Source organism: Drosophila santomea, chromosome 3R (assembly GCF_016746245.2).
Source record: "Drosophila santomea strain STO CAGO 1482 chromosome 3R, Prin_Dsan_1.1, whole genome shotgun sequence".
NCBI lineage: Eukaryota > Metazoa > Arthropoda > Insecta > Diptera > Drosophilidae > Drosophila > Drosophila santomea.
The window spans coordinates 11,733,202-11,750,127 of record NC_053019.2 but is presented as its reverse complement, the minus strand read 5'-3'; positions in this window follow the sequence as shown (position 1 = coordinate 11,750,127).

The window sequence follows — 16,926 nt, the reverse complement described above, 5'->3', positions numbered from 1 at the left end:
AGCATTCTGGGCCAAGTTTGTGGATGGGAAAAGCTCAGACTGGCAAGCAAAATGCTCATCTCGAGTTTCTTTTGTTCAAAGTTGCCGTCGGGCGATGGCTAATTCCTTGTTGAACCACAAATATTTAAATTGAATGGTAGAACAGATTACACTTGGGCTTAATTAAGTGTTTTGCCAATCCATTTGCACATACGCTTCAGAGAATAAGAGTTTTCATTAATTGTAGCAATAGCCCCTAATGAAAAAGTCACAATTCCTTCAAAACCGAAACAAATTTAAAAATAGTTGTAGAAAGGAAAATGAGCATCTTCAAATCGCACTTCCTACAGATCAAATCGATCGATATAACAAACAGGACAGTCTAATGATAAAGGACCCAAGGGGAAAATGGAGAAACGCCGCCGCTCAAAGGATGCATGAAAATTGCTTTCATATTTCAGGTGATAATGGTTTCCTTATGTGAATTTACAAAACATTAAAGCTCCTGCCGCTGCGCTGTTGCTGTGCACGGGGTATACATAATTTGGCCAAAAAGCAATTCACGTTAATGGCGCAAAATCCCAAAAGGATAAGGCGGCGAAAAAAGTGCACGACCCCCCCAGAAATCGCCCTTTTTCGCCGATCCCAGCGAACGGAAATGGCGAAGGGACATCCGAAGATACGGGCACGATACGCGATTCGGGGGGCGGGATTTGGGATTTGTGATATGGGAGGAAGGACCTCCCGCCCCAGCCACCCGCCCCCAAGCCCCAACCCCCCGCCACCATCCTCCGCCTCCCGGCATGGCGACGCCAGCGCCTCGTTGTTTATTGTAATGGGCGTTGTACCGGCGCCGCAGGACGAAGGACCCGTCCCCGTCCGGCTTTTTGGGAGCTGCGCTCCCTGCCAAGGATATACGAGGTCATAAACGAGATTAAGAACGCTGCTGGCAAGCGAAAAAAGAGCAGCCAAAAAGAGCAGTTCAAAAACAAGTTGGTGGAACCGGGCCAGGTACATTCTACTTTCTACTTGCTCCATGCTGCTTAGATTCGATTTTCTTGTATTGGTCTTGTGGGAAATGCCAAGAATAATTTCGTGCATCTTTTTACATCCTCCTCCTCCACAGTCGTGTGTATTTTTTATGCTTAGCCAAGGAAGGATGCTCAAGGATTCCGACTTAACCTTCGAGCCAGGACCTTCCTTTAGAGCTGCATCTCCTACCTGTTAGGTTTTTTGCGTTCCAAGTGCAAATTTCAAAGCTGGTGATAATAACCGTGAAATATGAGATCTGCCAAGTGCTTCGTTCTCTTTTTTTGCGTCCCAGGCAATTAACCTTGGTCGAATTTTCACTGGCCGCATCCGTTGCGGTGGGTTAATAAGTGCAAAAAATGAGCACCTTGCCAAGCAGAAGAGCACATTACAATGAATTGTCCTTGGATTCACATTACCGATTTTAGTTCGCATTTTCTGCAACACAAGTGCTGTACTTTTCTGTGATTTTACTCCCTTCTTTACAATTATTAGTTTCTTATATTATGTATATAAAAAAATGTTTAAAAATATTTCATTATTTCATTTTCATAATAGTTGTTTGCTTTCTTATATAAATCCCAGATATTGATAGTAAGACATTTTCAAATCAAATATCCATGGACAGATTTAGGAGTTTTTTTATTATTTTTATGACTGAAAGTGTTTTGAAGGTGTTTTTTAATATGTTTTTTAGCTGGCAACAACATCCTGTTGCATACGAAGTGCCGCAAACTAAATCCTGCCTCGCAAATGTTTATCTTTCAATATGGAGCGTCGTTAAAATAAAGGCAAAACGCGTTACGAATTTCCAACCACTTGAAGACGCTGAAATTAGACAAGTCCCTCCTAGAGGAACTGTAACAGCTGCAAAAATTAAATGCAAATTAGAAAAACTCTCAAAAACGCAATAGCATTAGTCTCAGATGTGAGAAATGCGATATAGGAATGTATGTACGAGTATATCCCACCCACACCGAGGACACAGATAGGACAAGTGCGGCTGTGTGTGCGAGCGGGCAAGTCATTTTTCTTGAGACTCCCCAGCAGAAAAGCAATTTAGTAAGCTGCTGGGCCGAGGTCGAGGCTTTGGGTGGGGGAGCGGAAAGCCGCACAGGAGGGGAAGGGACATGGCAGAGCAAACCCAATTTCCTTCCCGGCCAAATGGAATCCGCTGGCTACGTGCGCCCCAAGTTTCCCAAGAAGCGCGCGCGTCTTCCCAATAAATCTTCTTTACGAGCGCACACTCTGGCAACAATGGCCGTTCCACCACCCTCTGCACACCAACATAGCAACCTACCACACCACCCACCCACCGCCTACTACCCACCACCCAAACCACCCACTTGCTCGCCACGGAAAATGAACCTAAGCAAACTATCCGAATGGCATCTCAGATCCTAAGACGATGCTGCTCCCGACAAGCTGCACAGGAAAAAATATTGCAAACATATCTTTAAAAAAATCTTATTTCAGAGAATATGTTTTAAGCTATTTAAATTGTATTCTATTGCAGATTAAATTGAAAAAACATAATAATTATACATATATATTACTATTAAGTGAAATGTGAAAGACTCTTAATCCTTAAACACTACTGGCAATTTCAGAATGTTAGTCAAGCATTAGGTCTAAAGTTTTTTTTAGTAACGTGGAATATTTATTGAATCCTGTGTGACTTTTTTTCGGTGCAGAAACAGTTGGCTGCCAAGAAATGCGGCAGAAAGCAAACAAACGGCCAGAAAGGAAGGCGCCTTTAAGGGTGGGTTGCCACTCCTGCGATGGCAGCCAGCCATCTTCTCCTGCGCCATCGTGCTCCGGCACTCAGGAATTCCGCACAGCCACCCCGGGAAGTTTCCTGCCGTCCGGAGTTGGCGGCAGCTGCCTCTGGATGCGAACGCACGAAATGGAAAAAAATGGCATTTAAGAAGAGCGAAACGAGAAAAATAAGGAGCTAAACGACTTTGGAAATTCCATTTGAGCAAACAACAGGCAGCTCCTCCCACGCAGCCCCACCCCCTCCCCAACTCCCCAAGAAAAGGGGGCGTCGTGTCCTAGAAGAAACTGGAGGCTTCGAATGGAACAAGTGGAGCCGTTTGCAGGCTTTAAGTTGGTTACTTAGGTCCGATTCTTTATTGTCTCAGCAAACCAACCTTAAGGTGCGTTCTTCTCAATGAGCTTACAAAGTATGGTTCTATGGATGGATCTAAATGCATTAATGTTAATGGTTTTATTTTGTATTTCCAATCATGAAGATTCAGACAACTTAAGATGTATGTGCATACAAAATGCTCCACTTTATGGTAAGATGTGCGGTCTATTGGAAAACTCCAACACCATTCATTCATATATATATCGGACCATGTGCATGCAGCTGTGTGCGGCAGAGCAAAGGAGCCGCAATAATGCAAATGGGAAGAGACCCGAGCCATCGGCATCCGATCCAATATTTGCGGCAATAAATAAGTTTAATGTGCAAACTCCGTGCATGCAAGAGAATATTAAAAGTGAGAATTATACTCTGCCAGAAGCTGCTGCCAAGCACGCATTTCCAACCAATATCTCCGACCACCCACCGCCTACCATTCCACGCCCACATGTGCGCTGCGCATTTGCATAAATATAATTACGGAGTGGAATATTTAAAATTGCGTTCAGTTGGAAAAATGTTCGTGCGCAAATTGAAAATGCTAGTCTGAAGCCCATTACAAGTTGGAAAATGGATCGAATACCTAGAGCAAAGAACGAACCCTAAAGTCCGAAATCTGATTCAAGACTCGATGTTTCCGCTTTAAATGTATGATCTGCCTAACCTAGCTTTCCTACTGTATAAATGAAAGATGTAGAATATGTATATAAAATATATTTGCAAGGGGCGGTGCAGCTCGTTTTTGTGACCGCCTCCAAGGCCATGAGTACTAAGAACTCAAAAGCATTTGGGAAATTTGGAAAAGCGTCACACGCAAGCCAATCGAGCGGTTGAAAGGAGAAAGAAGAAAGGGGAGAAATGCCTGAGATTCCTGCCCTTTTGGGAAGGTGTAGCAGGAGCAGGAACAGGCATTCATATTTATGTCTGGCCAGGACATCGGATGCTCGCACATCAGCTTCGATGGAACACCCTGCGTACGTGTTAATATCCTGGAGTGGCACGCAACGCGGCACGGAACCATTGTAAAAATAAAATGCCATTGCAGTTGATTTCCAGGGGAAGGGTATTCGGGGCGGGGAGCTCCTGTTGGGCGTGGCAGCTGCCATGTGGGACAAGTGGTGCGTATTCATTAAAACTTTATAATCACCAAACATGAACGATACGTGATTCGATTGCCAAGTGCCTTGGCCATTTATCGAACATGAACCTTCGAGGAAGGACTGCAAAAGGGAGGAGCTATCTGCGGAACATATGGGAAAGTTAAAGGCACTCGGGCTTAAGCTTGTTGTAGAACTTGAACTACAGGTCGAAGGGTGGCATCGTGATCATATTTTAAACAGTTCAGCATCCTAGAACGACACAAACAGTAGTTTTACGTATTGTATTGTATTACCTTATAATAATTACAAACGATTAAGGAAATGTACAAATAGAGCTCATAAAATTTCAATTTATTGCATCATTATTATAAAAATGTAGGCTGAGGACAAGTAGATGTATAAATGTTTATCTATAAAACAAAATCCTATACAACTGATATATTATTTAAGGACTTTAAACAATGTCCTATATTATGCATATGCCTTTTTAAGTTACCCACACTTTCCAGTAGGTTGGCCAAAAATTTGGCAAATGCTTACTCCGGAAAACCTTTTTGATTAGGTAAATTCAAACTCGCTCACTCCTCCAATTGAATTTAAACTTTTGCGATTGGAGTGCAAACTGCGCGCGAAAGGCGCACCGAAAGCGAATCGAGGTCCCAGCAGTTGCGAAAGGATCAACAATTGCAATCGAGAAAGGATTCGGCAAAAGAGCTTCGCCCGCCGTTGAATGAATCCCCGAAGCGGCTTTATGCGCAAAAGTTTTGCTTGTTATTTTTAATGGCCGGCAATAATCGTTAAATGTGTCGACCGTCGACTGTCGACGTCGTCGTCGTCGTCGTCGTCGTCGTCGTCGTGTTCAGCTCCTTTCCGCCGCTTCCAGCTCCCAGTTGCCTCCAGTTGCTCCCAGTTTCAGGCTCCACTGCACTGTCCCTGGTCCCTGGTCCCTGGCAAAGGCCGAAGCAGAAGCAGAAGCAGAGGCAACTCAGCAGAATTCCCCATCCCCATTTCGGTTTCGGGGAAGGGGCTTGTGGCAACTCAACTGAAAATTTCATTTCGTTTGGCCAAAGAGATCCGCTCCGCAGCAGCTCCGAATGTGGACGAAAACTTTTTAGACTTTTTGTCGACTTTTCGCATTTTTAGTTGCGGCCAAGTGGAAAGTGCTGCCTCAGCAATGGGCGAGGGGTGGCAAGTGGGTGGAAAGGGGGTGGCAAGGGGTTGCCATGTGGGTGGCAAGCCCCTCAAAATGTTAATTTCATAACCCGAATCGTGCCCGACTAACTGTAGTTTCATTTATTTGTGTTCTATGTAAATTCTCAGCGCTCACGTACGGCCTTCGCGATGGTGGAAAGGTGGAGAGGTGGGCGTGCCCCCGCCCTGTTTTTATAAATATTTGAGAATTCTAATCAAGATCCTGTCGGGGCGCCGCGGCCAAAGGGTCAGAAGACCACAGGAGCATCGCAGCTTCCAAGTGGCGCAAATGTCGTGTTGATTCTTTTTTGGTGGCATTTTAATGCCCTGGCGAATGTGCAATTCAGAGAACAATTAAAATGGGAATCATCCTTTCGCTGCATTTCCCCTTGCTATTCTAAATGGCTTGCAAGGCAAATTCATCTCTATTTTAAGAAACCTTTAGGACTGACAATATAACCCAGAGCAATAAATTATTGCAGTATCTATTTATTTAATGTATGAAAGGACACTAAAGAAAAATACAACGATCGAGCTGTATACTATGTTTCCTATTCAATTAGTTGCGAATTAATTTGTTATCTGTTGACCGCTCTCCAAACTGGCTAATCAACTCAAGTCTCGAGTCCCATTTAAATTTCACTCCCGGGTGGTCGAAGATACTGAGTCAGCCAAGCAACTTCAGTCCGAAATCGAACGAGTATGGCCCAAAGAGCACCCATGATCCCATGAGCGAAGACGCCATTCGGAGGAACATAAAGTGGATTTACGACCTTACAGCAAAGACAGCTGAGGCGGCTTCGAGGGGCAAACTCGTTTGGGCCACTCCTCCGACCGACCGTTGGCCATCTGGAGGTTGGAGGTGGACCAATGCAGAATTCGGGCCATTAGTTAGTGGTTGTGAGTTTATTTGGTAACCGGCAGTGGGAACGACAAAAGGCCGTAATTAACACAGAACATCGCGACTGCGACATTTTTAAAACCCATCCACGCCATAATTAATTTCAAGCATTGCAACGTGTCAGCGACATTGTTGGCGGCGCTGTTGAAGTGCCGTGTTGTGTTCATTAGTTCAGGTAGAAGCCACTCCGACATCGCGATGATGAAGTCAACTACTGAATTTATCGTCGGATCGGGCAGGTCAACCATCGCCCATCTGATGCGTATCTACATTTCTGAGTGGGCGGTGGGCTCTCATCTTCAAGATAATTTACAGCAGTCTGATTGCCTTGCAACATTGTAATACCTGAATATGTCCCATTAGAAGTGAAAGTGACATTGTAGATAGTTTCTATTTGCATTGGATTAAGCCACACCTTCAAGCTTTTCTTAATGCGAATCCATATTCATACCTGTGCTTTACAATAAATATTAAGAGCGGCTTGTAATTGCGACACTACAATACATTGATAAATGTTGACTTTAACTAAAAAACATATTTAAATGAATATCCGTTTGTCATACATTTAAATGTCTCTGAAATTGTTAATTCTACATATTGTACATCGAATTTTGAAAATAACGTACTTTTGGCACTTGCAGCAGTATATTTAGTATTTTAAGTGTTGCCATCTTGATTTCCAAAGATGTCGAGCGTTGCCAATATAGTTTTTACACATGTGTATTTCACTTAAATCCATAATCACTTTTATATCAATAAGTAATTGTCAAGTGTGCTCAATAGCGCAGTCGAGCAAGGGCCCGAACCATTTCATTATTAAAACAAAAACATAGAATCGGGTTGCAGTTATTCCAAAACTGTTGAAAATTCAAGAGCCGCCAAAAAGTAGGCAACACTTCTCTTACAACTGAAGGAATCACGCTCTCCTAAAAGTATGCAGATAATTTTCCGACTTATGCCTAAGTGCGCCCTCTCGCGATCGGTGGCAAAACCATTCGAGGATTCGGCGCTTGAGTTACCTGCCGAGAGGGGCGCGGCGTTTTTAGGTGCGACATCTACATTTCGCGTAGTGTGGAAGTACTGCTTGTTTCTAGTCACAATTATTTAAGATTACTACTTACATTTAATAAGACGGCGTTAAGTTCTCATACGAATTATAAAATGTTTGTTTTACTAAGTTGACTACACCTAATTTGAAATCCCAAACCCAAATATTAAAACGCTATATGTATGAAAGATATTTTTAAAACAAATTTGAATATAATGATTACCATGTAACAGTAAATAATCTTTTCAGTGGTTTTCTTATCATCACTTAAAAATTATCTGCGTTTTTATAAAGTTACTTGGGAATTCAATTTGGGATGAGCCTCTCCCTTTGTCAAAAGGAGTTAATTAGTGCGCACTCATCTCGTTTAATATTTCCGAATTATGTATCAGCTCATCAAAACGTGCACTTTATGTGTCCGATTATAACCTCGGTATGCATAAAATATAAATAAAACACATATGGAGTTGCGAAATAAAATCATTTGAATGGCTTTGTTGATTGTATCTTGAAAATGCGCGAACTGCATTCGTTGAATTTTGCGACTTAATTTGTACCCCAATAAGTTACTTCGGTTTAAATTGTTTATTTCCCATTCCCTACCCATGTATACAATGTCTTGTTTAATCTGAAACTGGTTCTATAGCGATTTGAATATTTATATTTCGCATTTAGACATGGTTAAAGCGATCCCATCGATAAAGGCAAGGTACTACTAAATAAATGAGGTAATCAAATAAATCAAATAAAACCTTTTGATCATTCCACAGTATTGGGATCAAGTTTGAAATGAAGTCTTTGTTATGGCAATTGATTTTTAGTAGATATGCACAATTAGTATAACTGATATTATTGATTTCATTGTTAAAATGTGTATTTTTATCAAGTTATTATTTGTTATCTATAAATTATTAAAAATAAGTGAACATGTGAAAATGAATATGGCAATCATATGTAGGTAAATAAATAGGTAAATAAATAGATTCTCAACCAATTGCATACAATTGAAACATTTCTTTTGCGGCAATGTAATTTAGTTTAAAATGGTAGCTTTGTTATGTTGGGCAATTCAGATTTCTTTCAAATCGTGGGCAAAGGTCTGACTGACAGATTGTTAGAAGAAGTTATTCCCGCATATAACTATAAAGCATTCCAAGTGCCAAGTGCCGAGTGCCAAGCGGAAAGACAAAGCCCGCCGAGCCGAGATGCAAACAAGTTTGGCTTATCGGGCAGATAGGGCTAATGGCTCCTACGACATTTTGCTTTCTTCGAATGTTTCTGTTACCAAACTCGAGCGCTCCGCTCGCTGCCTCCATTTGTATCTGTCGGATGCTAAGTTACAACGGCCAATCGAGACGACAGCTGGGATGTGGAGCGAGTATTTCAGTGCTTTAAATGAGCTCCATAAAAATGATTCAATTGGCGGTTTGGCTGAAATAAAAGCCGCCAACGGTTTTCGGTGTTGTCGGCTCGGAAACAAGTTTACATTTCGAACCGGGCCTTGCAGTTCGAGTCTGTGTTTCTGTTTCGGTCCAAGTCTGGCTAAATGCCGACTTATAAGTATAATGCGCCTTCGATAAAGACGACGACAACGACAACGGCAACGACAACGTCAATGCGAAATGTTAAAATAAAATAAATTTATGTTACAATTAATGGCAGCGATAAATTTGTGCCTACGACATCTTGTGGTCCATAAAACGATGCAGAGAATCGGATTCGGATCGGATCGGAATCGAGGGGCAGGGACTGGGGCTTTGGGGCCCAATGAGATTAACACATAATCAAGCTAACATGCGCGACATTTGCATATGGAATTGAATTAAATTTAATCCGAATTGAATACAGCCTCACACACGAACAGAAACACGGACGCGTCAGGAACAGTTACAGACGCGATTTAAAATTTTAATTAATTCGAGCGCCGAGCGCAGGAAAACTTTTCCCCAGAATTTCGAAAATGAACCATCCCAGCCCGGTGCTTCCTCCGTGAAAGGGTTAAGAACTGTAATCCGAAACCGCATGGCAAAAACTTTTGTGGCAACACACTCCCATACCTCTGTATGTATAAAGGACTGAAAAGAGCCGGGTTTCTGAGACAGCAGTGACACAAAGTTGAGTCTGGGTCTCAGTTTGTGGTGCAAGTTTTCGGCTTGCGGCCATAAATTATTACAGACAAAGTCATTCGTTCCATTTCGAGTGAAGCGCGCATAGTCAGAGGCGGAGACCCAAGATTGGGGAGGGGTAAGCGGTTGGGGACAGCGACTCGGGAATTGGGCAGGCTTAGGCGCTGTGCACCAGAAAAAAGAAGGGCGACCAAATAAGAATTTCATAGATTAGGTATACATTACCTATACAATAACAATCGAAATGATGAAGACGCCTGTGAAGGACGCCTTAAGAAAATCTTAATCTGAATCACTAGCCTTACATTGCTTTAAGAAAAGTTGATGTCCTTTTATACCTAATACCTAATATAGTTCATAGGCGCTACGACTTAGTTTTCAAATCGAAAAGCAACGAGCTCTCAACTTTTTCCTCCAGTGTGAGCATGTGGTCTGAGTCTTCGCTGCGGTCTCGTATCTTCGGAATCTCCATTTCGTTTTAAATTAAAACCGAAACCGAACGCGCGGAGGCGCACGGCCAGAAATAGTGGAGTCAATGCGAAAGGGAGGGAGGGAGGTAGGAAGGGAAGCGATACAAAAGACCCCAGCAGACGAGACAATGGCCAAAAGCAAGATGGCCCATAAAGGGGCTACAAATAAGACAAATTGCATCTTCGGGATCACACGCACAGGTAGAGCGGCCCCGTCTTGGATACATAAAAATATGCACATGATGGCCGACTTCGGAACAAAATGCGGGAGATTCTCGGCTCGAATTGCAAGGGACTCCACTGAGAGAGCTCCGTAACCCGAGCAGATCCCACCTTTGCGTGGAATTTGGTGTGACTCTATCTCAATCTCTGAACTGAAATCAACCTTCTATTGATTCGGGTGAAAGAGCTATCCGACCACTATACATATGCATATGCATATGCATATGCTTACCTCCTATATCGGATTCAACGGCCCATAGAAACCGAGCAATATCAGCCGCCATATCTGTCCCGTTTAGTGCTTTTCATTGTATCACTTTTGAAGGCAATCTACATATCAAACAAATACAATGCAGTGAAAATAAACACTGATAAAATTCAATTTGGAGATGTGTTTTGAAGGTATGGAGAGCGTTTATGAGCTTAGTAATTGGGCTATTTAATTTATCACTTATTTAATCAACATGTCAATTGTTTGAATCTTTGTTCTTTAAGTATTTATGATATGCATTTAGTGCTAGAAAGGGACGGGCAAATAGAAATGTAAATTGGATATACATACATTTTTTATTTAAAAATATATTAGGGGTCAGAGCCAGATTATCTCAAGTTTTTGTAATAGTTTTGAACCCGATGTGTACCATTTTTACAAATACACATTTTACAGCTCCAATTTGACAATGTTTTTCAAACCATTGTCTATAGAAGTATTGAAAATAGCCCACGTAAATAATTGGAATGTAATAATACAATTTAATTGGGATTAATTAGAGTAATGCGAACATTAATGATTGGATTACGAAGCTAGCTCTCTTTTTAATGATTCATTTTATAAATGGCACTTCGATGGCGTAATTCCTTAGGGGCACACGCCTCGCTCATGAAATCCCGGACATGGGAGCATCTTCAAGGAGCTCATACGCGTATCTGGCCGTAAGAGTTCGTTTTATGAACTGTTTACCGCCGTAAAAGTCAGTTTAATGTGCCGTCCGCAGTCATAACTGTCGCCAGTGATGGCCGGCGCTGGGAAATAGCGGAAATTGCCGAGGTGCTGACTACTGACTGAGGTGCCGACCGAAATCTTCGCACAGGAACGGACACAGAAGCTGGGCAGGATCAAATTCGAGAGGCGTTGCGTTCCCAAGGAAGCACTTGGGAGCCTCACTGCCACTGCCGATGGATGGGCGACAGTTTATCTTCTGTTTACAGTCGTAAATGCCGTTCAATTGCCAGCCAGTCGTCGGATATTTCAAATGTTCTATGGTATGGTATGGTATGGTATGGTATGGTATGGTATGGTATGGTATGGTATTTCAAATGTAAAATGCCCACGGCAGACAATTAAAATTATAACCAGTGGTGGGTCAGAGATCACGGCCGAGGAGTGGGGGTAGTGGTAAGATGGAAGGGTGGAGGACGCAAGCAACTGCCATGTTTGTGTGGAAGGCAGCACAATGGCCGTGTCTTGTTGTCATCCTCGCTCACCACACTTTACGACTTTTCCTTAATCTGACAGATACGTCACGGCCGCTCCTCGTATCTTTTCCGCTCAGGTAAACGAATATCTCACAGCCTGGCCCGAAACTCCTTATTAAATATGATTGTATTGGGTGAAAGTCAGGAAAGGCAGGAAATTCGCGCTGACATCTGTTCAAGTGGCTGGCAAACGAGAGCGGTCGCCTTCAAAAGGGCAATCGCATCGCATCGCATCGCATAAAAATTATGAGAACGGTTAGTTGGCACAACAGAACAGATCGATAACAACCAAGGGATTAGATATGGAGGGGCAAGCGATTTCGCCGAAAAACGCCTCGTAAATTGCCTCAGATCAAAACAATTGGAGTCGGTGCAGGACGAAATGTTTATTGCACGAGCAGTTGGCAAATTGCGCTCCCTGCTCCTCCAATGATGGCGATTGGCGATAACCGGGGCAATTTTCAGCTCAGCAATATTATGCAATATAAATCAGCAAATGGCAGCGACACACCAACTCCCACCTAGCCAAAATGGTGGCGGGTGGCCAAATCCAGCCAGCGGATAAGGTGAAGGCAAGGTGAAGGAGGCCTCGGCCGGCGGGGATGGCAACTTTAATTCGAAATGATAACAGAAGTTCCGAAAATGTAACAAGCCACCGTGAAAGCGAAGGGAAACAAAGCCGACTTCTGGGCACCATTGCCCGCACAGTGGTTCCGCCTGGCGGTCACATGCTGCACGGTGGGCTGTGCTATGGGTTATTTTAGGACCATCAAGGACAGCACCCGCCATTTAATCGGGCAGTTACTTAAGCGGGTTGTCAAGGCCGAAAATCATATTTTTAGATTCCAATTCTCAGAGGAAGGCTGCCTAGTAACTACAAATAGTTTTGCCATAATATTAGAGGAACGAAAAGGAACCCTAAAGGAACCTCAAGTCTTATGCATTAGGAAAATCGCTTATAGTTTACTAAGGTTTACTAATACCTTTACTAATACCTTTCGAAAATGGAAAGCACACACTTGGAAGGCCTGGCTCTGTATTATTAATATAACAATAATTTAATATAAATATAGTATAATCTACTGAAATATTGTTTCCTTCCCCATAAAAGCGCGCTATCAATACCACTGTGCAGCCAACAAGGATGGCTGCGTTGTACCTGAAACCAATTCGACCTCTCTCCTCGACTTCCAGCATTCCATATAAATTAGTCTCGTGGGTGCAATTTTATTAAATCAACAAAAATTTGCAATGTTGGCAACGTGTTTCAGTTTCAGTTCCAGTCCTAGTCAGTCCTTCAGCCCTCGTCCTTCGTCCGGAATTCGGGGGAGCACTAAGTAGCCGTGCTGAAACCACCAACCTCGGGGTGGAAGGTTGTACGGATGTCTATGGGACTGGGTTTTGTTCGGCTCTGGGGTACTCGTATTAAAAAGATTGTGTTCCATTTGAATGCGGTGCACATTTGTCGGCTGGTTTCTTGGCGGATTATTATAATATATTGAAGATCGCTTAGTTGAAATTTAGTGTTAATGCCAATGGGGTCTTATGAGCGCAATAAGAGCGCCTGAATGGCAGAGAAAATGGCGTTTATTCACAGGTTCCGCCCTCTGGATTGTAATCTGTCGACTTCTTTCATTCCTTGCTCAGGGTAGAACATTTTCAAGAATTTGTATGACTGTTTTCAAAGAAATAACATGGCTTTTATTAGATTCGATTTGATTTCATAGTTTTGAAATTTAATTGAAAATATTACAATCAATCTATTCAAATAGTCGCGGCCCTTGACTACAGAATTCTCTTCTGTTTTTCGTTACATTTCCTCTTTTAGTACCTTCACAATTAAAATGAAAACCAATACTGAAAACCTCCGCCTACCATTTTCATTTAATAGAATTGAAAACTTCACTTTCGCATTGATTTCCTAGTTTTGAAATTTAATTGGTAACATTACAATCAATACACCTCTTCACTAACTGAGTAACAAGTATCGAAATATTCTTATATTCTCTATTTTAGTACCTTTGCAATTAATATGAAAACGAATACTTGAAACCTTTTGTAAAAACGTCCATTGTTACACTTCGCCTACCATTTTCAATTAACTGAATTGAAAACTTCAGTTTGCACTTCCCCTGCCGCACTTTAAATTGAAATTGAAAGGGAAAACTGTGATAAATGAGTGCCCTGGGCTTTAAAGCAGCGTTTGGCGAGTGCCGGGTGAAAAAAGCAGGCAAAAACTCATTTCGCAGTGTTAATAAATTATGATGTAGCAGCGCGGCGGGATGTGAAATTTCGCAACAAGAGATAAAGGTGGAGAGAAGACAACAGCGACGAGGCATCCGCTATGTCCATAACGGCCTACCCGGATACATGGCCAATTTTTTTCCGGCGGAGGCATGAAAAAGTTCCAGGGGATAAAATCAACCTGTGCATTCGCAATGAGCTGTGAGCTGTGAGCTGGGAGATGTGACATCTGTGGAGTGGGGATGGTTAGAGATACCAACGCATCTGACTCGGATTGGTTTTGGGATTGGGACCCTTTTTGCACATGTTAAGCAAAAGCACCCTTCGCAATGGATTCCACCGTACCGGGGTGGGGACGCCATCGAAACGGGGTGTTTTATGCGTTGTTTTATTTATGCAAAATTATGTTTCAATTAAGCGCAACGCACTCGGTAATTGGCCGCCATTTTGTCGGCCTGAAAGCCTGAAATTCTGAAATCCTGAAATCCTGGATGGCATCGCGGATGGCAACATCTGCGATGAGCTGTAATTAGGCCTCGCATATGCCGCAGCATCCACAATTTCAGTCGCGGGCTGGGACGGAATTTAAAGTAGGATCAGGGCGTTTGCGGCTTTGTTTGCCCTGTCAAAATATTGTAATTCTTTTTCGCCGGGCTCAGTCGCTAACGAATTTGAATGCCATAAACTGCCAGAGTTTATGTGCGATTTGACATTAGAATTACAGGGTCGACTAAGCCATCCGCGGTTTTTGGCGATTCGCGTAGTGGTGGAAATACAGTTGCACACTATGAATAAAAGATGCTGACTTTAGTTCACGGATTGCTGGAAGCTGCCATCTGGATGATTACAAAATTCAAATAAATCAATTTTGTTAAGATTAAGGTAGAAGAATCTCTCAATAATGATTCACCAGGCTCTTAAATTGCCACGAAATAACTTAATGCTGGTTGTTCCAAGCTGGTTGTTTTACTCCTCTGCTCTAAGTATTAATTATACAATACTTATTAATCAGGGGACAGTTTGCTTTAAATGGTTTTGGCAGAGCACATAACATAAAATATATATATCACGTCGGTGATCGCCTTTTGGGGCAGTTTGAGCGACGCAGGAAAACTTTTCCAATAACAGCATCCAAATGTGAACTTATGCCCGGCCCGTCTACGTGCTCGGAATGGCGAGCGGCGACATCCGCCGTGAACCCAAGAAGAAACCCAACTAGAAACCCAACTAGAAACCCAGAACGAACCCAGCCAGCTCCCATTCGCAGCCACATGCCCCATCAATGGGGCAATCTTTGGAACGCCATTCTGACGTTTTCGAAAGTTTCTTTTATTGCATACATGAGCCATTTGGTTGCCGGGGCTTCCGTTTCCGCCGCCGAGGACTCCGAGGACTCAGCTCGTTGACGCTGCCATTACGCTGTCGCAGCTCCAAATACAGGATGGGTATATCGTCTGGCCACAACCTTCGACTGGGCCAGGATTTGTACTCAGTCCCACCAGTACAGCCAGTCCCCCTCTTCCAGTTCGTCGTCCTTCGTCCTGGACGCACATGTGGGCGTGCCGAAAATGGCGTCATTATGTGTGCGCTTATTATCATAATCTTTTGAGTTGTTGGCGCATTAATTAAATTTAATTAAAGGCGTTCTGCAACATATCCGCATACGTGGCCATGCTGCCAATTGCAAGGCCACATCCAAAATCTCCCTTTTCGAACTCTAACCCCAATTTTCCCTGCGACGAGGCATGAAATCAATTTGCGCAAAATGGCATTCGTTAATTAATATTTTCGCCGGCGACATTAGCAAGTGGGAATTTATGCCTCGAATGTGAATATATTAATCTATAGAATGGACTAAGTACTAAACACATGCTCTGATATATGCCACGATTCTGTGGAAGTATTCATTACATATATCAGGCTCTAGCTCTTTTGGGACACAAAAGTATACTGGGTGTTAGTAGAGCACTTGTATTGCATAATTTATGTAATGATTGGGCTTAAGATGCGATACGCATAATTAACACTAAAGCCCTTAGTTTGTAAAAAACATATGTTTTACATTGATTTTAAGTTCTTTTTCTACACTTCTCCCAAGACAAGTTCCATACACAGAGCACCCACTCCTCAATCAGTTTCACACAAAGTATTGGTTTTATTTATTTATTAGTTCTTCACTGCAGTTGTTCGCTTATGCTAACGTTATTTGTAATTTCCTTTTTATTTGGGTTTGCTCATAATTTCATATTTATTAATCCCCTTGGCTGAAATATGTTTGCACGCAAACGAAATATGCTTTCTAGGTTTTATCCATTTTCTTAACATAGATAGGTTTCATGCAGTTTTATGTACAATTACGATGGCAAATATTTGGGAGCCCCTCGATCGTTTTCGGTCGGATTAATACTAGGATTTCTTTAGGTTCGAATATAATTCAGTTACGTATATGCGGGTTCTTCAACTATCGCAATCTCCGAATATTTCCGGCTGAGTGAGTAAACTTGGTTGGTTAGTAAATAGTATCGACGTGATTCTACGTATATATGTTCGTTAGGCATTATCTAATATTAAATTTGATTTGGAGTTTTTGGACCTCATCGAAAAGGTCGGCGTATGGATGGGTTCTCGTTGCAGTTGCTTCCCAGTCGGAGTAAAACAAGGGTGTTTTTAATTTTTTCGCATTCATTTGAAAATCGCATAAAATTATATAATACACAATTCGTCACAACTTAACTTAAAGTAAAATTAACAGAAGTTTTAGCATTAGGGTTCAAACAAAATATAGATTTACGCGCTAATTTGCTAGGCCGTCCAAAAAAGACTAAACATTTAACTTAAACCAAACTGAAACGCAACAAAAACCAAAACTGAAGCGGGAACAGGAACAGAAACCACTCAGTTTCCTTCAATCAAGTCCTGAAACAAGGCAAAAGGTTGTCGCCACCCGGGAATATCACTCGACCAGTGGGACTCGAAAAACAAAGGACTCTA